Raw genomic sequence first — 27,538 nt, 5'->3', positions numbered from 1 at the left:
CACCAGGGCTGCACTGCCTTCCTCTGGGTGCCGCTCATCAATGCAGAACTGATTTGGAGCTGAACTGTATAATAATAATCCTTTCAGCGCCAGCCCCACGCTTGCCTTGTAATTAAGGCCTGATGGTTGTGTTGACGGCAAATGAAAGAAAATGGCTTTGTTCTCCCTTCCCTGGCTTGATTGTGGGTTCTCTCGCTCACCTGAATTCCACCCATTCTGCATTGTGCCTGTGATTGCTGGAGGGCCATAATTGCAGTCCCGGCAGATGACATTTCAGGAGGTACAGTCTCAGGGGAAGCTGATGGAGTCGTGCCTGGGGAAGCTCCTCCAGGGTAGATTTAGGGAAGGCCTGTGTGGAAGTGAAGCCGTGGCCAGACACCAGCGCTGTCCTCTGCCATCTGCATTACCTAGCTGTGCATGTCCACAGCCTGCCTCACCTTCTGCCTGCAGTCCAAAGAGACAGACTGAGTGCACACACCATTGCTAAAGTTCATCAGGGCTGCAGGAATCACACCGTGGAATGTTTCTTAGGACTGAAGAGATGGCTCAGCGGTTAAGATTATTTGCTGCTCTTGTAGAGGACCTAGATTGGGTTCCCAGAACCCACATGACAGTTCACAACTTCTGTGATTCTGACGTCCCCTTCTGGCCTCCACAGGTACCAGACACGCACACACATGCACGCAGTCTTACCACCCGTGCACACAAAATAGGAATAAATAAACAGTGACTAGGAGGGCACCTTAGTGTTAAAGTGTTTTCCTGGTGAGCACAAGGACCTCATCTCAAATTCCCAGCACTCAGGTAAGAAGTCAGTATGGCAGCTTGCCCCCGTCACCCCAGAGCTTAGGAGGCAGGTACAAGAGAATCCCTGAGGCTATTTGGCCAGCTAGACTAGAGAAATCACATTCAATGAGAGACCTTGTCTTCAAAAAGAAGGTGGTGAGTGATTAAGAAAGACACCAGATGTCGATCCTGCCCCCTCACACACACACTCACTCACTTACACATGGAACACATTCATACACACACACACACACACACACACACACACACACAAATTATACAGATTCCTCTGGCTGTGTCTTGAGAATAAGATCAGAAGCAAAAATACTTAGGTGAAGGCGCAGTCCATGGAAGGGTTGAGGCACACCTCAGTTCCTCTGTAAAGTGCATTGCTAGAACGTATAGGCAGCTTGAAATTGTGCTCCTCGGCTCTCTCTACTCATAAGACTGAACTCAATGCCAGAGGAGACATTTGTAGACAGCCACGGTGCATAACCTGCCGGCCTCCTAAAGCTGGTGTAATCTTGGTTATCAATTTGACCACATCCGGAATCAACTAAAACCCAAGCAGCTGGTGGCAGCCACATCCAATGGCCTAAGAGAAGAAAGCTTTTGGTCTTTGCCTGCTCACTCTCACTTTAACTAGCAAGTGCATCTGCTCTACTGGTGAAGTCTTCCTCAGCATCTACAAGAACCTAATTCTTTGACACTCCAACACAGACCAAAGACCGGCTAAGACTTCAGCCTCATGGAGGGATCAACCACCAGATTTTTCCCCTTTCCATTGGGAGACAGTCATTGTTTGACTAGCCTAACAACAGCCCATAAGCCACTCTAATAAATCCTCTTTAATATCTCTTCCTCCAGAGAACTCTGGCTGATACAGCTGGTGTATGTGCGCTTGGTACTTGGGCTTGAGAAGAGATGCCCATAAGTGGGGTATATGTCTGATAACATGTAACCAAAAAGAGTAGCCAAAGCTGCACCAGCTTCCACAGGATATCACATGGGTCCTCCCACACTGCCAACATTGTCTCAGGGTAGGCCTCTCTCACGTAACATCATATTTACTCAGAGAAGCCCTACACACTTTCTCCTTAGTGGCAGTCATCACACACCGAGGAAGACAAGCAAACCTCCTTTCCTGGTGCCTGGCGGCTGACTCCGTGTTCATCTATCGACCTCTGCTCACCTGCTGGATATAACACTCAGTGCAGATGTGAGGGTTGGCTCACTCTGAGGCCTTGGACTGGCTCCTCACCCGCTTCCATTCCCAATAGTTCTGCCATTAAAAAAAAAAATTAAACCATCTGGTATGGTGGATGCTTGTAGTCCCAGCACTTGGAAGGGAGGTTTGGATAGGAGAATTAGGAGTTTAGTGTCAACCATGGCTCTATAGTGAGTTAGATGTTATCCTGGGATGTCTCAAGGAAACAAAAATAGGGGGAAGAAAATTTTGGTATGTGACAGAGAGCAATCGTTACTTTGATATCATTATCTTCATGTTTTCATAACAATTTTCTCAAAATATCTACATTTTTGTGAGTTTTAAAATTTGCATCAAGTATAGCAATAATTCCTTGATAGCACAGGACAAGAATGTTCACAGGTCAACTTGACTTCAGGCCTCCATCTTCATGCCAAGACCAGGGCAGGGGAACAACACATCCCTGGAGCAGATGCTCATGTAGAAGTTGTCAGGAGGCAGGACCCCCAAGTTCTGTTCAGAGAAGCTTCTCTTAGAAGAACCTGGAGGAGTGTGTTCACTCAGCCACTTCTCAATGCTGATTCCTCCCACAACTTTATGTCCCCCAAGACACTGGACTGCATGGCCAGCACCACTAGCAGTGAAGTTGAAATCTATGGCAGAACACCCAGAGGGGACCTCAAGCCATCGACTATTGTTCTAAAGAGCGTGGTGGTCTTACACCTCATGACGATGTACACCTTTATATGCTTGCCCAATGAACTTACAGAGGTTGGCAACTTCTGTGGGCTTGGGTTTTGTTTATTTTCTATTGTATTTACCTAGATCGACAGAACAATGAAGAAAATTATTTTTCAAGTGCCCGCCTCTTCCGCCTCCCTCAAGAGCAGTTTCCAATTATCATAAGCAAACAGTCTAACCATCAGCCGGGGGACACCTGCAGATATAATGGCCAGTTTTTGTGAGTCGGTGTAGTGGAAACAGTGTTGCCATAAGTTGGCTTTGTATATTCTAAGTTGTATATCCTTCCAAACAGCGTTACCAAAGAGCAAACGAAAGATCAGGTCTTGTTATAAAGTGGTCCTTGCTATTGACACTGATGTTAATTTATAATCTGGCAACCTTTTAGAATTCAAATATCAGGGCTTGTTTACAAGACCGTTTCATAGCAGCCTGGTAAGTACAGATTTTTTTTTTTTAATTATGAGATGCTTTGCAAAAAAATAGTGTGAAAAGTAGACAGGTTGTGAAGGCAGAAAAAGCCCAGGGATTTTTATTTCCTGGATTGAAGGGGAGTACATGGGACCATGATGGGCCAGCAGGCTACAAACCTGTGCTGGCAAGGTGGGACTCACCAGGTGGTAGCTGCAGATCCTGTGTGTCAAGGTCCCATCTCTCTGGACGGGTGCATACACAAACCTGACTGGCAGGGATGATGAATAACGTGACCAAGCGCTGAGGAATCCACCACTGAGGAATGAAGGAGTCAGGAAGGGCGGACTTACTCACCATTGGGTACTAGTCCAAAAAATGGGTTGTCTGCACACAGCGAGTTTCTCTGAGTCACATCGTGCTGAGTGGCTTTGCTCTAATACAAGTGAGCTTTAGTTTAATAAAAAGCATTACATCCTGGGGGCCAGAATAATTAACCAACTCGAGATAAAAAGAAAGGTCTCCCTGTGCCACTTTTATTCAGTCTGTGGCTATTTGCTGTTCATATTTCGGGGTGGAGGTAGGGACATGTATATGTGTGTGCTCCTGTGTGTGAATGCCAGGAGTTAACCTTGGGTGTTAGTCCTTGGGTAGGTCTCCCTCGTATTTTGAGACAGTCTCTGATCGACCTGGAACTTGCCTATTACGCTAGTCTGGATGCTGTGTGAGCTGCCAGGGTCACTTCTTCTCCACTCCCGAGAGGCTACTACAAGCACATGTTACCATGACCCAGCATTTTCACTTGGGTTCTGCGGATCAAGCTCAGGTCCTTGTGCATACACAGCATCTTACCCACCGATCCTTCTCCACCAATCACCGTTCACATTGTTCAAGGCATTTTCTTTGCCAAAACGTCAGCCTGGCCCCTCCCTACCCTGAAAGGACCCTCTGCTCCAGGATGAAAAGCTCTTTCCTGCAGGGTTACTGTACAGTGTAGTGTGCCATGCTCCTTACAGCTGCCTCTCTTAAGATGTGTGCTGATGGTATGATCCCTCAATGTTCTATCCTTCACTTATTTGCAAGCCTTTGCAGCCCCAGGGAGAATGTGTTCACCTCTAGGTGAGCGTGGCATTAAGTATGCCTCTGCCATAGTATTTCCAATTAAGAACATGATGGCCTCTCTTGGTGCCTCCTCAGAGTTGAGCCTATTGGGGGCTAGACCGAGCCTGTGTGATTCTCTCAGGCAGGTCAGTGTGGCTGAACTGACTCCCCAGTTCTTTCTATGTTTTGTTAGGGAGCTGGGAATCACCAAATTACAGCTCCTTCCCCGAAAGAACCAATGGGAATTAGCCGAATGGGAAGCAGAGTACGCCTCTTTTTCTAGCCACTTCTCTCTCTCTCTCTCTCTCTCCCTCCCTCCCTCTCTCTCCCTTATTTATGAGAAGAATTTAGAAGAGAGAGAGATCAACTAGTCCACAATAATTTAACTTCTTAGCCCACAATAGCACATATTACTAGTCCATAAGTAGTTAACTGTCCTCCTCATAATGATTCCATATTTTAGCTGTCCGGGACTGATTATCCTTTAGGACATTGAAGAAGCTAAATTCTTTAAAGCAACACTGAAAGGAACAGGCTTATGGTATGATTTTAGGCGTTGACTTAGATGCTGGTTTAACATTCTGAAGATCTCCCCCTCCCCAAGTTCCTCCAGGCAAATCCTGAAGGTAGAAAACCCCTTCTCCTTAGTCTGAGCTGGGAGGGAATAGATAGAGCTATGTTTGAGGATATGGTGGATTCTTGCCCTCTCTTGCACAAGTCCTTAGAACCAATGGTAGTGTGGAAACACGGTCATGCTCTGCTAGGGAGCTTCAGGTTCGCACCCGCTCTGTGATCACAGGAAGGCCACCTTCCTGGAAATCAGTTTCCCTAAAAACAAAGCTAATTGAAGCTTCCTTGCCATGTGCTCAAAATTATTTTGAAGATCAGAGAAGGAATTGGCACAGAAACCCTCTCTTTGAAAGTTCTTTATTACGGAGGAAGCAGAGCTGGGTACATCCCTACAGTGGAACCTCATTGTCCCCCACACACCCTTCCGCGGCTTCTCTAAGAACAGTAGCTGTAATCGGAGATCACTAGTAAGCCCTGCCTGAATGAAGGCCCTGTTTCCATGCGGCCGGGCATATTGACCCCAAGAGTCATCCACATCCCCATCCCTCACTGTTTCTACTCATATGCAGCTTTTGTGTAAGTTGAATTAACAGCATATATAAGCCATGCTCTGCCATCACAGCCCACGGAAGACAGTAATTTATCGAGATCCTAAGAGTGGTTTTGCCATGGCAAGCAACTCTTCTGTCTAGTGACTCTGCAAGCACGTTGGAGTCTGGTGAGCAATGGCTAACACCATTCAGAATCTTGCTGTGTCTCAGAAACAACAGGTAAACATGCCCTTGTGCGCATACCTACCCGACCCCCACATGCACACACTCCTCTTGTATACCTGATGCCCACTCCACTGTGGTGTTTCCTGACACACATATTCACATCTAGGATATCATAGCTGATCTGGATAGCCCTGGGCTTCATCTTCTCTTCATAATAGGCTGTCAGGTTTCTTTTGAAAAGGTACTTGTGTTTTTACAATTGATTAGCAAACAATGACAAAGGTACTGTGTTCTAAGTGCTGGATGCTATTACGGACTCAGAGTCCACTTTACTGTTTCTAATTCATGTTTGTAACAAAATCCTTCTCTGGTTTCTGTTGACCTTTGTCTCCCATAAACTCAGCATCTTTGGTAACAAAAGCAGAAGGGGGCCTCCTGACTGTGGGAGGGACTGGCCAGGAAATGGCTATACCCACACTTAGAGGACGCAGGCCCCGTTGAAAGTTGAAATACCTTGAAAGTGTCAGATTAAAGAAATATTGGGGTGTGGTATGAAGGCTGACCAACAACTCTTTGAAGCTTACACAGAGAGGGAGAGGTGGGAACCAAGATATGAAGGTCTATTCAACTCTCAAGAAAAACTAAGAAGAGAGTTTACAACCTGGGGAGTGGGGGTAAAACCGAGTTTTTAGGGAACCTTAAGGCCAGGTTAAGCATGTTTTCTGCCCCAGCTATGCTTCTGTTTTGCCTGTCATCTGCTTCGTGGGTACAGTTCCCTCACCTGTACAATCTATGCAGGTGTGGATATAAGACTCTATCCACACGTTTGTTTGTGAAACCACTTTAAATCTTGATTGTGATACGAGTGTAGAAGTTGTCCTGTGATAATAGTTATTATAGTCATCATGTATGGTGTGTGATGTGATCAGGTGTGAGACATGACACAGACCACGGCACAGAGATGTTTCTAAGGGTTTGGAAGAATAAGAGACAGTTAAGGAACAGGTATGGAGGCAATGAGAGCTCAACCAAATAGGGCTTCCAAGAAAAGAAAAGAAAGCAAATAATGCTGGAGTCCCTGGGTTTGGGTTTGTTTTGGTAATTACTTCTTGTGAGGCTGTAGATTAAGAGAGAGGCACAACTATTTGATCCATCAGTTGTCAAAGGACACTAGCAAGTGGACAGGTGGGTGGGTGGATGGATCACTTCCAGGGTCAAAGGGTGACACAGCTGATCAGCAGCCTATGTGTGAAGATTCATCCCATCACCATTTATACAACCGGATACTGCCCATAGGATAGGATGAACAAAACCCAAGCTAGTCCCCTTTGACTTGTGTTATGTTCCCCTTTCCCATTCTGCCTGAAGTTACTATGTTCCCAAGCGTGTCTATTGTTAGCACAGTGTCTTGGAGATGAACCCTTATTCTCCATGTATGGTATCCACAAGGACATGGAAAGCCAAGTGTCCCCCCATTGCTGCGGTACCCAAAGCAGAGGATGGGGGTGTTCCCCAGAACTGATTATTCTTAGCTTTAATTAGCTCTGTTTTTAATTGCCTGTGTCATTTTGTTTAATCTGGAAGAATAGGCCATAATGCTCCAGCCCTGTTATTTCCTTGGCATGAGATTTCCTGGTATGTACACAACAATAGACCGTAGACCAGTCTTTAAACTACACCTTGCAGCAGCAGTGAATGGTTTGTGTGTCATAGGATTATCATATAATGTTGGATGCATAAACTCTTAGCCTAAGTTCATCACTGGTGAATGGAGAGATGATTTTATCATTTTCATCTATTACATAATTACACATGACTTTACGTTCATAATAAAATTTTAAATTATTGGAGTACCTACAGAAAAAGGTAGGCATGGTTGATCTTTCCGAGGATGACTTCTGTGGGTCTCTATTCACCCTCATCGACAGGCTGCACATGCATGTTTTACTCATGGAAGCATGAGCGGTTACGCTAGGCCTTGGTTTGCGTGCTGCGCCTTACCAGCATGAGGGCAGATTTTGTGCTGCGTTCGCTTTGCCATCTTGCTTGTCATGCACAAGGATTAAATCTGCAATCGTGTTTCAGAATCATTGAATCAGCCCAGCACCCAAATTTTTGATCATATGCAATACTCTAATGGCAATTTTAACATGCATTTATGCACACGTGTGACTGAAACATATTTGGTAGACACCAGGAGCTAAAATTGTTAAATCAGCATATGCATATTCAAAATTAGCGCACAGGCTGCCAAATTCCTGACAAGGGTGTTCCATTTAGACCTGCTTAAACCTGCTTGAGAGTGTATTGGCCTTGCCTCCGCCATACTCAGGAGACTGGAGAAAGCCTCTGGTATCCCATCCTAGGCACTAAGGGTCCTGCTTGCTCTGGCCACATCGTTATGGCATTAGTATGGAGATGACCACAGGATAGAAACTGTGAATATCGGTCTGAGGGACACATCTTCACCTATGGGGTAGGTTTACATCGGATGTCTAGATCTATTGATAGCCCACATTGCAAACTCTGAGCACTGGCATCCTTCATATTATCAGTTTGAATGAGGATCCATCACCAAATCAGGGTTGCCTTATCAGCACCAACCCTACCAGGGTCTAGGGAAGCTATGGTCATATGCTAAGTTCTGTCAACTTGACACAATCTAGAATCACCTACAAAGGAAGTTCCGGTAAAGAACTATCTAGATTAGGTTGTCCTGTGGGCATGTCTGTGGGGGATTTTCTTAATTGGATTAACTGAGGTGGGAAAACTCTGCGCAGAATATGGGTAGCACCATTTCATGAACCTGTCACCACCCTAGAGACAGTGGGGCCTGGGAGAATGAACCCAGTAAGTCTCACACCATAGCCAACTTAATTCAGAGCCCCAGATGGTTTATACTTTGGAGGTTAAGAGAAATCGCACCAGTAATGTTCTCATGAGTTCAAGTTGTATACAATCACAAGGACAAGCTGCATGTGGCAAAAATATGTTTTTCCATAGAGGTATACAAAGGATACTTTAAACATTTAATTGAATAACAGGAGCAGGAAATAATGGGTAATCTGGAGTCAATTCATTCCTAGCTACTACACCTGGGAGGAGCCGGCAGCCACATTCCAACAACGGTTCCCTGTTTTGAAGAAAATAAGGTCACGAGACTCTTGCCTTGCGTTTTGGCGTGTTCTCACGAGCACTCAGAATTCTCCTCACACAACTCCGTTCCTGGACCGTGTTCCAGTGGTGGGTGGACTGAGCCCAGGCTCAGGGAAAGCAAAGTGAGGACAGACAAGAGTATGTGAGCTCGTTCTCTCTCTGCTCTCGGCCACGGATGCCACTCACAGCTTCAAGCTCTTGCTTCTGTGAGTTCCTGGCTATGATGGTCTCTGCACAGAGTGGGAGCTAAATGAAGCCTTTTCTCACCAATGGAGCTTTGGTCAGGTATTCGTCACGGCAGTAAGAGTGGAACTCCTGCTGTGTGGTAGGAAAATCTGCACTCGCGGTGAGGCTTGGACTCTGAGTTGTCTCAATGCATACCAACACACAAAATACTGGAAGTCCAAATCTCATCTGGACTCTAATCACATGCAAAAAGGTGTGGGGCATTTAAAAATTGTAAGGAAAGTTTTGCTATTGCTGTTTTTCTGACGTCCTGTTATCTCTTTCTGAGCTGCCACCACCTATTGCTTCTGTTGTAATGTGTGCCTTCCCAGCTTGTTATAGTTTTATTTTCTGCAAAGGTTCCTTCCCTTCTCTTTTGAAAATCTGGAAGTGGACATACTTTGAATTTCATAGACATAAGAAAATGAATTATCTTCTCACAAGCTGTTCTAAAACACAGTGTCAGTAAGCATGGGAGCGAGGGTCCTCACATATGGGTAACTTGGCATGAAGGGAAACACAACCCTATTCCTGCAGGGAAGATGGTGCGCCAGAGAGTTCACATAAGTCGTCAGCATAGGTCCTTCATCTTTCCCTAGAGTATGATCCTTCTATCAGGAGAAGCACACAGAGAGGAGGCAGAGTTGTGCACGCAAGCCACAGGGATATGCATGAAGCCAGGGCTGCCCACCATAGGCAGCTGGGATGCACTGCTTCCTCTCCGCCATCTGGGCTCCAGACATGACCACTAAACTAGAAGGAAGCCCTGTTGGAAATTGCCTTTCAGGTCCAGATGGTGCTGAGACACCAGTCTGGGAAAGTGAGCCACGCTGAGGACAGAGTCCTTGGGCTGGATCTCATGAGGTCTCCTCATTAGCTCCACCTCAGTCCACTGAGGAGTCTCTCTTCGCTCTGCTGCACGAGGGCTGCCAGGCAGCTGTCTGGCTCTTTTTGTTCACTGTTGCGAGCCAGAGGATGACGTACTGTCAAAACGTGTCCCTCATGTTTTAGCCTAGCTCATGCAGAACTCTGAAGAAGGAAATTTTTAAAAAGCTGAAATCATTTTCACGGGTGTGGAAGTGATGCTGTGTTGGTAGCTCACACACTCCATCATAGCTGAAACTTCTTATACGAAAGGCATTTGTGTCATGAGAAACCTCAGGCAAGCCAGACATGTGGGCTTGAATGTACACGAAGTCAGGTTCTGGCATCTGCTGAAGGGTCCCAGGACCTGAGGCAGAGCAGGGAACATCACCCAGGCATGACTGGGAGGGGCTCGCCATTCCTGTCCTTAGCAGGGCCCCTTTAGAAGCACTGTGAGCAGGAAGCAATTCCTAATGCCATTCAACCAAGGCTCATAGCTCATATGTGGCCAAGTCAACTAAATAGAAGACTGTCTTGAACCAGCAACACGGCTTCCTACAGGAAACTGCTTCCTGGCCAGTCATTCATTCCAAGCATACAGTAGGTCATTGGGGATTTTTAGGGGGAAGTCTGAGGTGGTGTATTGGCTAACGCTTCATGTTGGGATTCTTGGGGGGGAAGTCTGAGGTAGTGTACTGGCTAGTGCTTCATGTTGGGATTCTTGGGGGGAAGTCTGAAGTAGTGTACTGGCTAGCGCTTCATATTGGGATTCTTGGGGGGAAGTCTGAGGTAGTGTACTGGCTAACAATTCATGTCAACCTAGAACATCAGAGAGAGGAAAGCCTCACCTGAGAAAACCCCTCCGTAATATCCAGCTATAGTCAAGCCTGTAGGGCATTTTCTTAATTAATGATTGATGGGGGAGGGCCCAATTCATGGGTTTTGCCACCTCTGGGCTGGCGGTCCTGGTTTCTATAAGAAAGCAGGCTGAGCAAGCCATGAGGAGCAAGCCAGTAAGCAGCACCCCTCCATGGCCTCTGCATCAGCTCCTGCCTCCAGGTTCCTATGCTGTTTGAGCTCCTGTCCTGACTTCCTTTGATGGTGAACAGTGAGGCAAAGCATCAACTGAATAAACCCTTTCTTCCCTGAGTTGCTCTGCTCATGGCAATTCATCGCAGCCATAGTTGCCTGACTAAGACAGATGCTAAATCTTCAACTTAGCCCAGTGCCATGTGTGTCAGGTAGGGAACGTGAACTTTAGTGGTGCTGCCATTCAGAAGGCAGAATCCCCTCCGCTGCTGACCCAGCCAGGTTCTGTGACCCCATGGTGCCCTTGAAAAGAACCGGGATCTCACTTAAAAATCAGGAGCCCCCTAATGTGTATGCCTAATACCTTCCCATAATCTGACCTGGAGAACAGCTACCAGCTGCACAAAAGATCCAGACACCAGATTGCACAGATGCCCCCCTCGGTTGTTGAGAGCCAGCAGCATGGATGAGGAGGCTCTGATCTCTGGCCCCTCTGTCTTTGCAAGATTGAGGCTCTGGACTGTGAGCTGCAGTGGTCAGTGTCCAAGACTAAGGACGGAGAAGGTGTTGATTGGCCTGGAGGAATGCCTGAGTGACTGGCTCCCAGAAGAGACTGGCTGCTAGCAGTTCAGACATTTGCCACAGCCATGTGAAAATTACATGTGTAAATGTACTGTAAATAAAGGAGCAGTCATTGTAGAGGAAACAAAAGCATTGTGTGCATTCGTAGTATATGCATGTGCATATACACATATTAGTATGTATACATGTATATGTGTGTGATGTACCTGTGAGTGCATGCATATGCTGGTATGTGCACGCCTGTACATGTCAGGGTATGTGTGCCTATGTGTGCATGTATGTATGTATGAGTATACATGTGAATGGGGCACTGTGTTACATACATGTGTGTACATTTTCAAGCATATCTGTATTTGAGTGTGGATGTGAGAGTATATGTGCCTCTGTGTGTATATGGGTTTGTTAGTATGTATTATATGTGAGTAATGCTTGTAGTTGTCTACACATGAGTGTGAAGGTATGTATGGGTACATGAGAGTGTGTGTGCTTGCTTGTGAGTGTGTAGGCATCTGAGTTTGTATGCATGCGTGAGAGTGTTGAGTATGATAGATAAAAGAAATTCATACTAAAGTACTAAAACGTTAACATGTATAGGCATGTCACGGAATCTTTACAGACTAACGGTTCTAGACTTAGATCACCAACACCATTTGGGTTGGAGGTAATCTGAGCTCTACATGGCGTTTCCAGGGGAGGGGGGTCTGTGTTTTGTTGACTTTTTTGTGCTGTCATTAGGGAAATCAGGAGAATCTGCTCTGGCCGTGCTTTGCAGACCAGAGTGTATGATATGGGAGATGGGTATTGGCCTCTTAGTGCTGTGGCTGAGCCCTGGGAAGGCTGGCTCCTCTCCAGGTAGCATGGGAGAAGTGGAGCGTAGTGTCTTTTAGAGGATTTATGGTAACGCTGCAGTGTGTGGCTGATGTAAGCTGGAGAGCCCTGAGGGTCTCTTCATTCCCTGACACACTTCACTGCCGCCCATTAACACCTCGGCTGTTATTGCCATAGACTGGATTTAATGAGGCCTCTGAATTGGAGCTTAGCATCAGAAACAATAGCTTCAACAACCAGGCACCTAGCTCTCTAGCTCTCTCCCTCTGATTCTCTAGCTTGCTTCTCTCTCTGTCTCTGTCTCTGTCTCTGTCTCTCTCTCTCTCTCTGATGATATTCTTTAGATAATCTAGGTATTTAAAAATCAGAACCAAGACAATAGTACAGAAAGTGAATAAAATATATTCTAAATTTCTACTCATGAAGATAATTTCTTTTGTGTTTGTGTTAAAGATAAAGCTTGGTGACATGTGGAAGTCTCCTGGGGCATCGGCAGACTATATTTTGTTATGATCAAAAATCCCTAGTTTCCGAGAAATTAACATGTAAAATATTTCTCACCTAATGCATGGCTTTCTAATTTCATCAAGGTAATGAGGAAGGTTTTGATAACTGCACAGATTGCTTGAAATTGGTCACTCAAAGTATTATGGGCACTTAACTTTAGCCTCAAACAGGGACACGCATTTTAAATTGGCAAATAACCTAGAGTTCAAGGTGAATCAACTACATCCATTTTTACACTTATTTGTTTGTTTGGTAGCCGGGGGTGGGGTTGCCACAGTTCTGGTATGGAAGCCAGTTCTCTCCTGGGAATTTAACTCCGGGTGTCAGGCTCAGTGCTGGGGTGCCTTTTACACACAGAGTTATCTCCTTGGACTTACAAGTTTAAAAATGATTTAGCACCAAGGATTCTAGGGAAGCCATCCACACACCTTCTCAGCCTGCGGATGCCTGTCTTTAAAGACAACTGTTCTGAGTGTCAGTCCCCACCTTTGCCCCCTGTCAGTCACTGTCTTCCTTCTGTTGTTCTGCTCTACAGGAAATGAGCGCCAGCAGGAATTGGTGACAAAATCCAGCCAGCATTTCCGAGTCCTGTGGTGGGAGCCAACAGCCCTGGTCCGAAGAGGACCCCAAGAGCGAACTCAGGTACCAAGTCCTTTCCCATCCGATGCCATGGCTTGCCCTCCAAAGCCTGTGGGGGCAGACATCGCACCATCCCTTTTCCAGCACAGCCCTTTCACACTCGCAGAGCGTTGACTGTTAAACTGAACGGTGTGCTGTTGTTCTCGATACTGATGCTACACGCGGGCGGCAGGAAGGGAGTACCCTGTAGGTGCTGTGAGGAGTCCTTGGGCCACAGTGGTGAGAGGATGAGACGGTGTTCCCTTTGAAAATCATTGCACTGGGTTCCACACTCAAGCAGAGAGGCTATGTTTGGGGTTCACAAAATCTAGCCTAGAGGCTCAGATCCGATGGATGACGGTGAGGAACGCCGCCAGGGGAATCACCCTCAGGTGGCAGAGCCAGAGGTGAGGGTGACTCTACTATGACCCAGACCTCTGAAAACAAGTCTCCATCTCTGGGCACGTACAGCGGGCTTGCTTCAAAGTCTCTGGTGCTCTCCTCCTGCGTTCATGCATCTCTGCTGGAGAAAAGGGAATGCCAGTAAAGCGCCGTTGGGCAGGATATGCTTTGTGTGGAGAGCCCTGGTCTACACGTTCAGGTTCACAGTGCCACAGTCATTTGTTTGTCTGCCAACTGCCCCATTTGCCTGTCTGGTAATGAAACTCCATCCCACTCTGAGGGAGCGAGAGGCTGTGATTGACTCCCAGATGCTGCAGCCTGGTGGGGCTGCTGTCTTTAAGAGCTTTGTGAACTGCAGTAATAGGTCACAGCCATTCCCGTTATTTTCCCTTCTACACCCCACTCATTTTCCCCTGAAGAACCCCAGTGTGTTCATTGGTTCAGCTTGGGAAAGGCATTAGGTTTAATTGTACGTTTCTTTGCAGTTAAGAAGCAGGTGGGGGCGGGGGCACAACAACAAAACCCTGTTTAGGTTGAGTGTTAGCTCAAACTTGGCTTTAAAAACAGTTATGTTTTTGAATTTTAGGATTCATGTCTACAAGCTTCTTGGTTCTGTCAGATCTCTTTGAGGTTTAGTGATGAGACAGCTTGGTGGACCATGTTATATCAAAGTAATTTTTTAATGGGTCTTTATTGAATTGGTATTTTTAACATTGAATAAATGTTCCCATTTAAATGAAGATTATCAATGTAGTTTAATTAAAAGTGTTCAATACAAACCTCATCAGAAAGTAAACAAAGTATCAAAAGTGAAGAGGCAGCAGTTGGGTTTGAAAGAGTAATCTATGTGCTAAAGAACTTGTAATCTATGTAAGTGCGAAAGAACTTGCCCTTCTGCAGGGCACTTTTCTGATTCTGCAGAACAAACTAAACCTGCTCAAAGAAGAAAATGTCTCTGAGGACCTTAATGTCTTCAATCTCCCCCTGCCTTTCTCTCAGGACCTTCCTAGGACTTCATGTGACCTAGAAGGCCCTGGGTTAGCAGAGTGTCCTGGGTATAAGAGCTCCTGGTTTCCAGACCCAGTCAGAAGTACAAGTACCTGTATTTCACGATGGCCATGGCACCCGGTCCTCAGGCCCTGTGAACTGCCTCTCGTGCTGGCTTTGGGGGTGACTGGATGTGATGTTCATGTATAGAATTTATTAATCAAAACAGGAGATATGACCAGTGACTTCAGGAACTGTGGGGTGGCATGATATTTGTTTGTGATTTGGTTGACTTAGTCTTTTGAGAGGGTCTTCTCCCATAGTCTACGCTGGTCTTAGATTTATGATAATCCTCCCTCCAGTCCAGGAAAAAAAAGGTCAGAGTTCGTATGATCATGAACAAAATCACAGTCTGTGGGAGACTGTGGCACAGCTCAGGGTGGTAGACCATGCTGTTTAGGTGCCAGTGCAATGGCTCAGATCTTAAATATCTCCCAGAGGCCTGTGTGTTGGAACCCTCAGCCCATGTTCAAGTAGGAAGGTAGAACTTTCAAAAGCTGGGTCACTGGGAGTGTGTGCTGCAAAGGGGTCCAAGGAGTACCAGTGTGTATTGAGCTTGCAGAGACTGTGTGTAAGTACCACTTCCACTTTTGTGCAAGTGTGTGCAGATGGCATTTGTGTGTGTGTGTGTGTGTGTGTGTGTGTATGTGTGTGTGTCTTTCATATGTTCCATCTGAAACTACAGGTGTGTACCCTTACAGGGAGGGAAGAACCCAAACCCATCCTTTTCTTCTGTCATGTCTGGACTGTCTGGTGAATGTATTTGCCCTTCCACTTGCTCCCAGAATGACAAGCCACCTCATTACAGAGCCAAAGCCAAGGGCCAGTCAGGCACCAGTGACATCTCCAGACTGTGAACTAACGGAAACCTTTCTTGTTTATAAGTAGACACCTCTGGTGTCTGCTATCATGATGGAGGGTAAAATAGCACAGGTGAAGAGTAGAAATTTTAGGGGTTGTGCCTGCAGAGTCTCAGAAGGCCAGGAGTCACTGCCGTTACACAAAATGGGCCACAGGCAATACCAGACCAACCAGTCAGGGCTGATCTCAGGAAAACTCTATTTGCAAAATGATGACAGGTAGTGTCTGGATGGCAAGGATGGAACATCAGGAATGCTAATAATTATGTTGATTTCTGAGGTGGGAGCCTCATGCTGCCCCTTCTTAAAGATTCCACAATATAGTATGTCGGGAGTATGTCCATCACAGGCTCTTTCTTCTTACAAGGCCTGTGATGAGCCTTGTAAGAGCCAGCATGAGCCAGGAGCTGCTATAAATCCCACAGTCTGTGGAGAACAAGTGGGCCCCAGGGAGCCTGCAAATTTCACAGAGAGGAGTTTCTAGTATTTCCATGGCAACACCCCTCTGCTGACCACCTTAAGATCCCCAGGGTGCGTGTCCCACTGCTGGGGAAATGACTGGCAAGAGCAGAGAAGCTGCCTGTTTTGATCACAGTTCGGAGGAACATGCTTATACGTGAGGAGAGGAGGCGTGAAGGCAGAAGTCGCATCCTGTCTGTAGACAGGAAGCAGAGAACGAAGGAATTCAGCTGGCTCTCTCTTTTTTTCCCCTTGTTATTTATGCTGGGACCCTGGTATAGTTTCTTCTACTGTGAAACAGCTCTGGAAACTTCCTCACAGATATGCCCCGGGTGTGTCTCCTAGGTGATTCCAAACCGAGTGGCAATGAAGAATAACCCTCACACCAAGTAAAGCTTCTCCCTGTGACCCTGGAACCCAGGGAGGTGAATGGCCTCATGAATCCACACAGCACACACCCTGGAGAAGAGTTCAAACCTAGAAAAGCTAACAACACCCGCGCAAGTGTCCCTGGGACAGTGCAGGAGCTGGGCTCCTGTGCAGGGCAGCATGCAGACTTGATACAATATGATTCGCAAATCATATCTTACCAGTGTTCACAAATACTATGTACTCAGAAACCAAACAGAAAGATCATACTAGACACAAAAGAGAGTTATTTCAAATTCTCGTGTATCACAAGCTTTATAAAAGGGTTAATTTCAGGAAAGACTTGATAGGGTACAGTAGAGTGTTTTCAAAGGCTGTTTGATTGCAAATAAGAATTTGAAGCCCAGTTGTTCACAGAAACACCGATCACTGGCTGACTTCCCTGCTGAGCGGGGTCTGTGTGCAACACACCCCAGATTATTTTAGAACAGCTCCATGCAGGCCTGTGTGGGAGAAACAACCGCCAGGGCATGCAGCTGTCACTCTGCTCCAGGAAGAAGGGGCTTCCAGGCACAGGGCAGCATAACACCCTGCAGACATCTGGGTAGCAAATCCTAAGAAGTCAGACCAGGGAACTGACTTCTGCTTTTGCCTCATATAGTTTGAGCCTCAGCTGCCCCCCTCCACTAAAAGATAATAGTCATTCATTGTTACCAAGCAACAAAAAGTCTACAGAGCCCAAGGTTGGTTCATGAAACACAGAGTGTAGCAGACGGTGGCAAGCCTCCTTACTGTGTTTGAGGTGAGGGCGGATGGAGGCAAACCATTGAGTCAGGCACCACCTAGTGCCCAGAGCTCTTAGATGGCTGTTAGGGCGGTGGATCTGGCCATCACAGCTCTTTCAAAGAGGTGTCTCAGGGGGAATCTGCTTGTGCAATGAACAGCCTACACCAGACCTCACGCTGTCTTGCTCTGTTACCCCAGCATTCCCAGACTAAGGAGACCTCTGCAGACCTTGGAGCTCCTGCAGAGGGAGACGTGACTTATCTGTAGTCCAACCCTTAGTCTGTGGCTTGCTCCCTAGTCATCATGGGTGACTGATCTCAGTGATGAATGAATGATTTCACAGTGAACTGGCTGCTACTGTGAGCTCCTCACTCAGAGGAGCTGGTAGGATGCCCGCTGTCGCTCCTGTGAAGAGTCAAATGCAGATTCTCTGACCATCTTTGTGATAGATGTCTGTAGCTAAGGGTCAAAGGTCAGAAGACCCATGCTTCTTACTCTGACCCTTCTCTGAAGTGTTTGTCTTGGAGTTCTTAATTCCACTAAAGCACAGCGCACACCTCAATGTGGGGCTCGACTTTTTCTCCTCACCTGGTGCCTCCTGGAACCAGCATTGCTTCCTGGGCATGGCCTGGAGCATCTGCATAGTGTGGGTCCTGAGATCCCTCCATGCTGACCCACTGACTGCAGGTCCCCTATTTCTGGAGTTCTTTGACTCATTGCTTCTTAGAGCAGTGCCTGAAGAGAGGAAAGATTGTCTATGTCTGAATTAAACAGATGGTTCCCTTCTTTATACAATAAAACATCTTTAGATAAATTATTCCAAAAGTCTCTCTCTCTCTCTCTCTCTCTCTCTCTCTCTCTCTCTCTCTCTCTCTCTCACACACACACACACACACACACACACCACACATACAAATGTATGTCATGCGTTTGTTTGGTGTCTTCCAGCCAGTACTGCATACCAAATACTAGACAGGAAAATGGAACGGAAATTCTGCTGAAGAGCTATGATACTAACCCACTGAATGGGAGGAGCATGTATTCAATATATTCAATGTATATATTAAAAAGCTAACCATACCATAAGAAACTGTGGGGAGTCTAAAGTAGCAGGAAGATTAAAGCATCCAAGCAGGAGAATGTGAACGTGTCAGAAAACAGCTCCACAAAAGACTCCTCCGACCAGGTCCCTGGCTTCCCCATCTTCCAGACAGGCATTAGAGAATCAGGAACATGACGCAATCCTTTAGGGCCAAGAAAAGAGAAAAGACACTATCATGAATTCAGATACAGTTGTAGAACAAGGAGGGGTGGTTGCCAAACTATAGCATGGAGATAGGTATGAGAGAGAAACCCAAAAACTGGACTGAATCCAGGTAGACCAGCTCTCTCTGTGAGGGCAAGAATGTGTGATCAAGATGGGAGCCCTGAGCTGGGAAGACCTAGGATAAAGAAGTGTTCAGAGCACCCTCCATCCTGCGGGTGGGAGGAGCTTGCACTCATTCTTGCTACATCAGTTTTGTGTGGAAATAGTGGGAAGGTGCCACATCACGGGTCTGTTAGCATTGCACACAGCAGCGCTGAACCATGTAGATCTGTGGCTGCACAGAGCCTAGGCCCTCTCATGACTATTCATGAAGAACCAAGACACATGGGCTTTACCATAAAAGACCGAGGCAGGGCCATGCTGATTTACATCCACGCTGTGCACTTATGCTTAGCTGTTCCAATCAAAGTGCCTCCACACACTCCGCAGCTGTGTCAAAAATGAAGCAGTGCTCCGCGAGCCGCGGCAGGAGGATTTCAAGGACATTTTGTCAAAGGAAAATGCAAGATGGAGAAGAGAGACAAGGCTATGGCTGTACACATGTGTATATTTGCTTATATTTGCATAACGCATCGAGAAATGATAAGGAGCAAGCAGAGATGTTTGTGTGTGTTTCTGCAGACGATTCAGGACCAGAGGAAAATTTCTCATTGTTTCTCTTCGTTCATTCATCAGTTGCTTTTTTTACGTTTGAAACACGCAAATGTATTTCTTAGTCAAAACAAACTTTAAAAGAAGTCCAGAAGTATTTTCAGTCAAGTCTCCTAATGTGCCCCTTAGGCCCTCTGAGTTCAGGGATGTGAGCAGCTCAACTTTACCTGTAAGAAACCAGCAGAGGTCATGAATACTGTGTCTGGACTTGAACTCTGGCCCTAAAGCGGGAGTCACAGCGGTTCCCTCGTCATCAGGCCACAGGAATGTTGTCAGAATCCTGTTTGACACTGATTGTACAGACTGAATGTGCAGACCCAAATTTATCTGAATGCTTAAAATTGGAGTTAAGAAATGAGGAATAAATTAAGGCCTGGTGGTGACGGCCACATGGGATGAGAAGGACAGGGGAATTATGGGAAAGGAGGGGGAAGTAGCAGGGAAAGAAAGGGAGGGAGGGAGCAGAGCAGGAGAAGGGTTTGGAGGTGGAAAAGAGTGAGGGAGGAGGGGGGAGAAAAGGGGAGGGAGGGAAGCAAAGAGGGAGGCAGGAAGAAGAAGGATGGAAGGCAATAAGAAAGGAAGGGGGAATGCAGAGTAGACAAAAGGATGGGAACTTCATCTCGGCTAAGGACGTGTTTGCAATGGGCATGGTCGCCCTTGCTATAGCTCTGCCATCACACAAGACTCAAACCTGCAACTTGATTTATAAAACCCCACGAAGGGCTTATGTTATTCAGTCACTTGATAACTGAGTGATCATCTAAGGGCCGAGTCTCAGCTTATTTACATAAAGTGGTTTTAAACACAACGCTCAAGAAATAGCCACGGAACAGGAGAGCGCCAACAGTAGTAATGGAAATTCCTTAGGACACTAAAGGGAAAGTGTCTTGTACCTTAGTTATGTTTCACACTTTAAAAGAGCTATGGAGGACAGATGGACTGATGGGTGGTACAGACATCAACCATGAATTTTATGCATTTGTATATGTGTATGTGTTAAAATGCCTTTTGTTAAAGCAGCACAGATTATGTATGGAAATAATAGATTTTTCCCTTGAAGAACAAATATTGAAGTATGTAGCCATAAGTTGCCGTGATTTGGGAAGCCTGCTTTCCAAAGACTCAGAAACTAGTTTGTGAGTGGATATGGGTCTCATGTACATGTGAATACTATATGTGTGGGCATACATATGTGTTGTATGTCTATGGGATATGTGTGATAGTCATGGTTGTTGTGTGTATTCCATACATTATGCATGCATGGGTATGCACATCTGTTTTAATGGATATGTGAATGTGTGCATGTGTGTGGAATGAGGTACATCTGCATCACGCATGTGGGTACATGTATAAGTGGACGCATCTCTGATTCTTTATATATGTGACACATGTGTGACTCATGTACTCCACTTTAACAATATCATAATATAGATCATAGCCATCCAAAGTCAACCCTGATACATGGGTTTTTCTTTGGAAATGTGTTTCTTACATATTCATGCGAATATCATCGGTGGAGAGGATGTTTCACTCTTTCTTTGTTCCCGCCAGTCTGAGTCTTTCAGTTGGTAGAATCTTGCAAGCTCTGCTCCTAATTTCCCTGGAGAGATGCCTACCTTTCTCCCAGAGGCTCCTCGTGGAAACGCCAGCCAGCGAGCTGCCTCCCCTCATTAACGGAGGACTAAAGCAGCTCGCGGGATGGATAGGCGGCTGAGGCCACGGCATCTGGCACTCAAGATGAGCCACGGATGAGTTGCCAGCACAAGCTTTTCTCTAGGCTGCAGTGCTGCGTAGATGCACTGGTGCCTGGTGGATAGGGGTAAAGAGTGTGATTCTGGTGTGAAGAGTGTGAACAGGGGTGTGCCATCCAAGGGCAGGGGTCATGAACAGTGCTCCACTTTAAAGTGGTATATAGTGCTTCTGGAAATTCCCTGCCTCCTCTTTCCACCAGTTGTGAAAGCACTATGTAAAATACCCTTAACTTAGGAACACTTGTTTCTGACTCATTCTCAGAGGACAGCTCCAGGTTGTGGCTCTTATGTGAAAGACAGCTTGCTAGGGTTTTGTCCTGGGAAAGCAAGCAAAACTAAAGGTAGCATAGAAACCTCCGCTACCCACATCAGCTTGTTCGTGGTTCTCAAACCAACTTCCCCGACAGGACAGGTACAGCCTTAGACTGTGACCGAGAGGAAAGGCATGGTGCTGAGACTGACAGTCAAGGGTAGTGAGCACTGAGAAGGTCCAAACTCACAGACCGGACAGAGGAAGGACGAGGTCAGGTGGGTCAGGAGCTCAGAGAACAGGGAGCTGTTTATATGAAGAGGTATTGCATCAACACCCGTTTAGCTGAAAGTGTTAGCTCTTCAAAGCCAATGAGGCATCTCTGAGCCTAACGAGCCAACTTTCAAGGCAAGGTCAGGTCATTGTATTGGGGAAATCTCGAAAGTGTGGCCCTGGTGATAGGGAACATTGTGGCTGCACTGGTGCATGGTTTATGCTCCACTGCTTTGTTAAAATACCATGATCAACTGACTTAAGGAAGAAAGGGTTTATTTGGGCTTATGGTTCCAGACAGATTGTGGGAAGGCATAACAACAGTCAAGGTTGGTCACATGTTCATCCATACACAAGAAGCAGAATGAGAAAAAAAACAGAAAGCCCGTGTAGCCTATTGCTGGTAAAATACTTCCTCGAAGATTCCACCTCCTAAGGGTTTAATACCCTCTCCAGTGTCAGCAACTGGGGACCAAGTGTTCAAACACACGACCTTTTGGGACACATTTCTCATTCACACCACCAGAGTTGGCCACATCAAATACCATCCTACATAAATAACAGTTCCTGAAAGAAACAACATTATTTCCCTCAATGAAAACAGTCGGCAGCAGGTTGCTTTGGTTCTTGTTAATTCCATAAAACTTATCCCAGGCCACATTTGCTTTGACATGTGGCGACTCCAAGCTCCCTTGACAGACTGAGCCAATGGTAGAGGCAGATCTCACGACAATATGGCATGGCAAAGCCACATTTTGCCATTTCACTGACACTTGGTTTATTTGCCTACAGTTTATAAAAGATTCTTTTTCAATTATAAATCTTTATAATGCGGGCCAACAAGATCACTCACCACCATGCCTGCGGACGTGAGTTCCAGATCTAAAACTCACAAGGTAAAAGGACATAACTGATTTGCATAAGTGGTCCTCTGCCCACCAGTGTGCACCATGTAACAAATTCATTCATGCGTGCATGCACAAACGCACGTACACATACACACACATACACGAGACAATCAATGTGAATATTTGTGGAAGCATTTTAAAAATAAATAAATCTTTGCAGTGCTTTGTTACAGATTTGTGACTGATTGGTCCATACAGAATAGGCACTAGGGACTGGAGAGATGACTCAGTGGTTAAGAGCATTGGTTGCCCTTCCAAAGGACCCAGGTTCAACTCCCAGCACCCACATGACAGCTCACAACTGTCTGGAGTTCCAATTCCAGGAGATCTGACACCTTCACACAGACATACATGCAGACAAAACACCAACCAAAGCACCTAAAACAAAGAAATCATTCTTTTAATTATTAAAAAACGGGCAGACAGACAGACAGACTAGGGGCTAGGACACTCAGACAAGAGGGTAACTTACACGAACACACACACACATCAAGCAGAGCATGAAAAACATTCCTACTCAAGAGCTGGTAGAGGTTCAGCCAAGTTACCCCAAGTTTCTACATAGGTGCAGATGAGCCAAGCATCCTGAAAGACAGTGTCTATAATGTTTACACAGGTCTGAATTAGCCATGTTAAAAAGTGACCCTGACTTAGGTATCCACATGCATCATGATGCACGCTCATTCCTTTGATATTTCAAACCAGACTTCCCTCATTGTGTGACTCTGCCATTTGGAATCTGTGGCCTTGTTGAAAACCTAAGGGGCGCTGTCTGGAATAGTATAAGACAACTGGGGAACACGGGAATGGTCCCGCACGTTTGGGGCCTATGGGAATGATGAAGGGTGTTTGAGAGGCCCTGAGAATGGAGCAGGATGTTTGGGGAGCTGTGGGATGGTATCATATTCTTGTAAGAAATAAAGTTCTGCTTTCAATCCTTCTGTTTGTTCTGGAAAATGGTGCAGTGTGGCCAAAGGCTATGGGATAGTACAGGATGCTTATGGGGCTGTAGGATGGTGTAGGATTGTGGGAGGTTATGGGCAGTGCAGGCTATATTAGAGGGGTATAGTGATGGTATAAGATGTTAGGGCACTCAGAGGATGATGTAGGTTTCTTGGGAGCCATAGAGATGGTACAGGGTGCCTGACTTTTGCACTATCTCCCTCAGATGTCAGACCCCAGTTCTTTGCAGGGAAACTGGCTGCAGTAAACATCTCTGTGCTCAGGAGGAGGATAGAGAATGGGCAGAACACAGAGCTGTGGTTCTTCTGTTTGTCCCATGCAAGATTCACAAGGGCGTGATCACACAGGGCCCTCTGTCATACCAGTGTTCTTACCCTGCTCTTCTTAGCTGACTCGACACTATTGCCCCCAACAAATGACACTCAGATAACCTGGTGGTCAGGTTATCTGACACCAGGCAGGGCCTCAGAGCCTGCTGATCAGGCTTTGGGTCCAAATGTCACCTTCTGGTCACAAGCCCTGCTCTGTACACTTGGAGTTTGGCCCATGTGCCTGAATCCTGAGGGACTGAGCCACCTGAGATGCCTGCCTCTGCTGGTCAGGCCTGGGATGCTGGCCCTAGACTTGCCTTTTGCAGAGACCCTCTGTAACCACAAACACTGAGACTTGCAGTGGGGCTTTCTTCTCAGTAGTGAGCTGAATCCCCATTCAACAACCATACCACAATTCTTAGGATAAGAGCCTGGGTAAGAGCATTTTGAATTAATGACCCACAAATTCTGATGCATATGAGTGAAGACATTTGTTTGTCTAAGCGAGGCTCCTGGGTGCTACTTCCAACCCACCCGGTTACCAAGGACCCAGCAAGCCAGCCCTGCAACCATGGTTTATTTGGTTGCAATACCCGGGACTCCAAACACAGTTCATCCTCAGCTTTCATTTCTTTTGACATCTCTCCTTAAACGTTTTTATGTCTGTAGAGTAAAACCCCACTCAAACCTTCCAGCCTTTTGATTCTTTTTTCAACTCTTTACTGTTGTATCATGGAAAGGCCCACATACATCTGTGGTAGAGGGCCCCAGGGTTCCCCACTCTGCAGGAAGAGCTGGCCCTTTTCTGCCTTTTCCTGCTGTCTTCTCTTCTCCCCAAATGCAGGTTACCTTGAAACACCCAAGCTGTTGTGTAACTTAACTGGAAATAATTCAGCACCTCTCTTACATCATTCTGTTCCACTTCTTACTCTGAGTCCCTTCATAAATCTGGCTACAGCAAGGAACAACCATGCCACAGCCTAAGCGAAGGCTATCTGGAAAATTCCTCTCCCAATTCATTTAACCCATTCCTGTTGAATTTGGTCTCACTCAAATTTTCAGGACGTGGACAGAAAGTAAGCAAAATCTTAGCTAGAACGCAATACCAACGGTCTCTAGCTTCGTTCCCAGCAGCTTCCTTGTTTCTGACTGTAACCTAAGCAATGTGTTTGCTGTCTGCATTTCTGTCCTGCTCTGCATTTATACTGGAATGGCCCAGAGAGCTCTGATGACAGCATTCTGGGGCTCCTAGAGCCTGCTGCTCCAGCCCTCCCACCTACCATTTCCAAACCCTAAGAATCACACAGGTTCTCACAGCCACACCACCAGCCCAGTGCTTCAAAGAAAGCTGACAGAAACACTAAAGAAAAAAGGTCTTATTTATTTAGACTCAGGGTGTCGGGTTTTATAGTCTACCAAGACAAGGAAGGTATGGTGACTGAGCCAGCTCCCTTTGGGGTAGGGGTAGTAAGGGCTACCAGCTCTTTATCCGTTAGCGTATGTGGAAGCAGAGAACTCAGGCTAGAAGCATCTGCTATCCAGGCTACCAACCCCAGGCTCCAAAACCTCCCCAAATCGCACCAAGAGAAGAAAAAGAAAGGTATTTAAACATGAGGCTGTAGATAGCATTTCTTATTCAGATCACGCACAACCTCTCTCAGCGCCGTGACCACCTTCCTAACAGCCCTGTGGCCTCAATGGGAAGCCCTCCGGGTTCTGCATACCCCCGACCTGACAATTCCAAGAGCAAACTATCGATTATTGTGGCAGTTTGTTAATTGCTCATAGGTGAAGTCAGTAATTTAGTTTCTGTGACACCAGTTGCCGTAGCCACAGCCCCGCTATGTGTGGGCCGTGTGCTTGGTCACCGAGAGTCGGGAGAACACAGGCTATGACCGCACGCACGATATACGGTTGTGAGAAGTCACTAAGGTGGAAAACCCAGTGGCGTCAGCTGGACAAGTACTTTTGCGGAAGCCCCGGAGTCATGGGCTGGATTGGCAGCCCTTACTATTTCCCAGGACTTTGGGTCTGTCTACTGTTTACACTGTTCTGAGCATGACCTGAATTCTTAGGAACCCTGATGCGTGGCGAGGCGGGTCCTGTACTTGATTAGCTTAGCGGGGTGTTGGTACTCCTCACTGTCACTGGCCTGGACATTCTAGTCCCACTCCCCTTTATGAACACCCGACATGGCAACGTCTGAGAAGGAAACATTTTGGAGACTTAATGTTCAATCTTGTCTTTGTCTCAAGGATCATATCGCAGTACACAGGAGTACTCCCTAGAGGAGACCCTCTAAGTAGGGGTGCGAATGGTGTCATACCCTGGTGTCCTTCAGCAGGGAACATAGGCCCTTCCAGTGTGCAGAGACCCAGATCCACCTGCCTTGCTCACCTGCTAATGAAAGACATGATGTTACCAAATATTATTTACCGATTCTGCACGCCATAGCCGTGCCTGTGTGTTTAGCTTCGAATAAGTAAGTGTGCAAATCTGCTTGTGCATGTGTGTGGACCTAGGTGGGTATACATGCATGCATGTGCACACGTACCCACATGCGTACCTGTGTGCAGACACTGGGATGAGAGCAGAGGCACACTGGGGGTGCTGGTATGAACTCCAGTTTGACTCAGAACAATGAGCAGCCGTAGCGCAGGCCTTCTGCTTTCGGACACGCGGAACTGAGGAGACAGGCGTTATGCGGCTATGCACATTTCCAATCGGCCCCGGCAGGCCCTGTCAGCCACAGACTGGGGATGACAGCCTGGAACATGCAAATTACTGTCGAGGTGACTTTGTGCCAAACACTCTGTTTCACAGCTCCCCGTGAGTCTGCCAAACCTCTCCTTGCGCAGACAGGAAACAATGGCAAGGCATCAGAAGGTCCCTTCTCTTCCAGTCTGCCTCTCAAGGGCATATTGTCAGGTTTATCTCCATGATCAGACTCGAAAGGCCCTTGCTGGGGGCGGTGTGATCCCCAGATGGTGCTTATGGCTGGGTGGTAGAGGACAGTAGGATGGTAAGCTCTTCTCCTGGAGGAGGAGAATTGGTCCTTAGGAGACAGGCTAGAGTGGACGGGGTCAAGGGCTGAGGACCAGGTGCAGGGGTAGAGGCTGCCTGTAGAGTCCCTACAGTCTTGTGTGTTGTTCGCTTCTCTTGTCTGTGATGTTGGGCCTCTAGAGAGGCTAGCACTGGGGACCTTCTGTCTGTAGGCGTTTAGGGAGACAAACCAAATCCATTCGTTAGAAAGACACTAGCTGCCGCTCGTGAAAGCTACAGACTAGCTACTGTGATAACAGTGTCAGCCTGAAAACATATTTCTATGGCAACAGATATATTTTCTTTTAAATTAAATGAGATAAAAAAAAAGCAAAGTGTCTGCGCCTTATAATGAAGCAGGTAGCGGTGTCAGGAGAGAAACAGCAGTGTCTGGCTCCAGGAAATATTCATGAAGCAAGCATCTCTCCACTTTTTCATCCGGTGTCCTTCCACACACGCTCACACATCACCCACATTTCTTGTGGGCCACCGATGTCAATGGCAGAAATGCAGAGATAAGATAAACTTCTACTCTTCCAAACAGCAATGCCCACCTAAGGCTGCAGGCACCTCCCTCCTGCTATCCCTACCCTCAAATTGGCAGAAAAACTTCAAGAATAGTAAGGTTAATGTTAGAAAAAAAAAAAAAAAACACCGGTTGCTTGGTCAAAGTCTAGTCTGCAGACATTTGATTGTACTTAATGGCTTGTTAAAAGTGTGAAGTGTTGTCTCCCCGTGAAATTGATGAAGTCCCACTGTGAACTAAACATAGGGACCCACCATTTTCCATTTGAAATG

General features: G+C 46.5%; 1 protein-coding gene across 19 annotated transcripts in view; it reads left to right on the top strand.

Moving 5' to 3' along the window:
- Nucleotides 1–27,538, top strand: part of Myt1l (myelin transcription factor 1 like) — a 393,213-nt gene that overhangs the window by 97,774 nt on the left and 267,901 nt on the right. For all 19 annotated transcript variants that reach the window (XM_085690815.2, XM_085690818.2, XM_085690817.2 and 16 more), the window contains exon 3: nucleotides 13,259–13,365. The gene's annotated coding sequence lies outside the window, so the exon portion shown is untranslated. The remainder of the gene's footprint in view (nucleotides 1–13,258; nucleotides 13,366–27,538) is intronic.

This window comes from Myodes glareolus, chromosome 6 (genome assembly GCF_982192425.1).
Source record: "Myodes glareolus chromosome 6, mMyoGla1.1, whole genome shotgun sequence".
Classification (NCBI taxonomy): Eukaryota; Metazoa; Chordata; class Mammalia; order Rodentia; family Cricetidae; genus Myodes; species Myodes glareolus.
The sequence above is the reverse complement of the archived record's forward strand: the minus strand, read 5'-3'. Positions and strand labels throughout refer to the sequence as shown.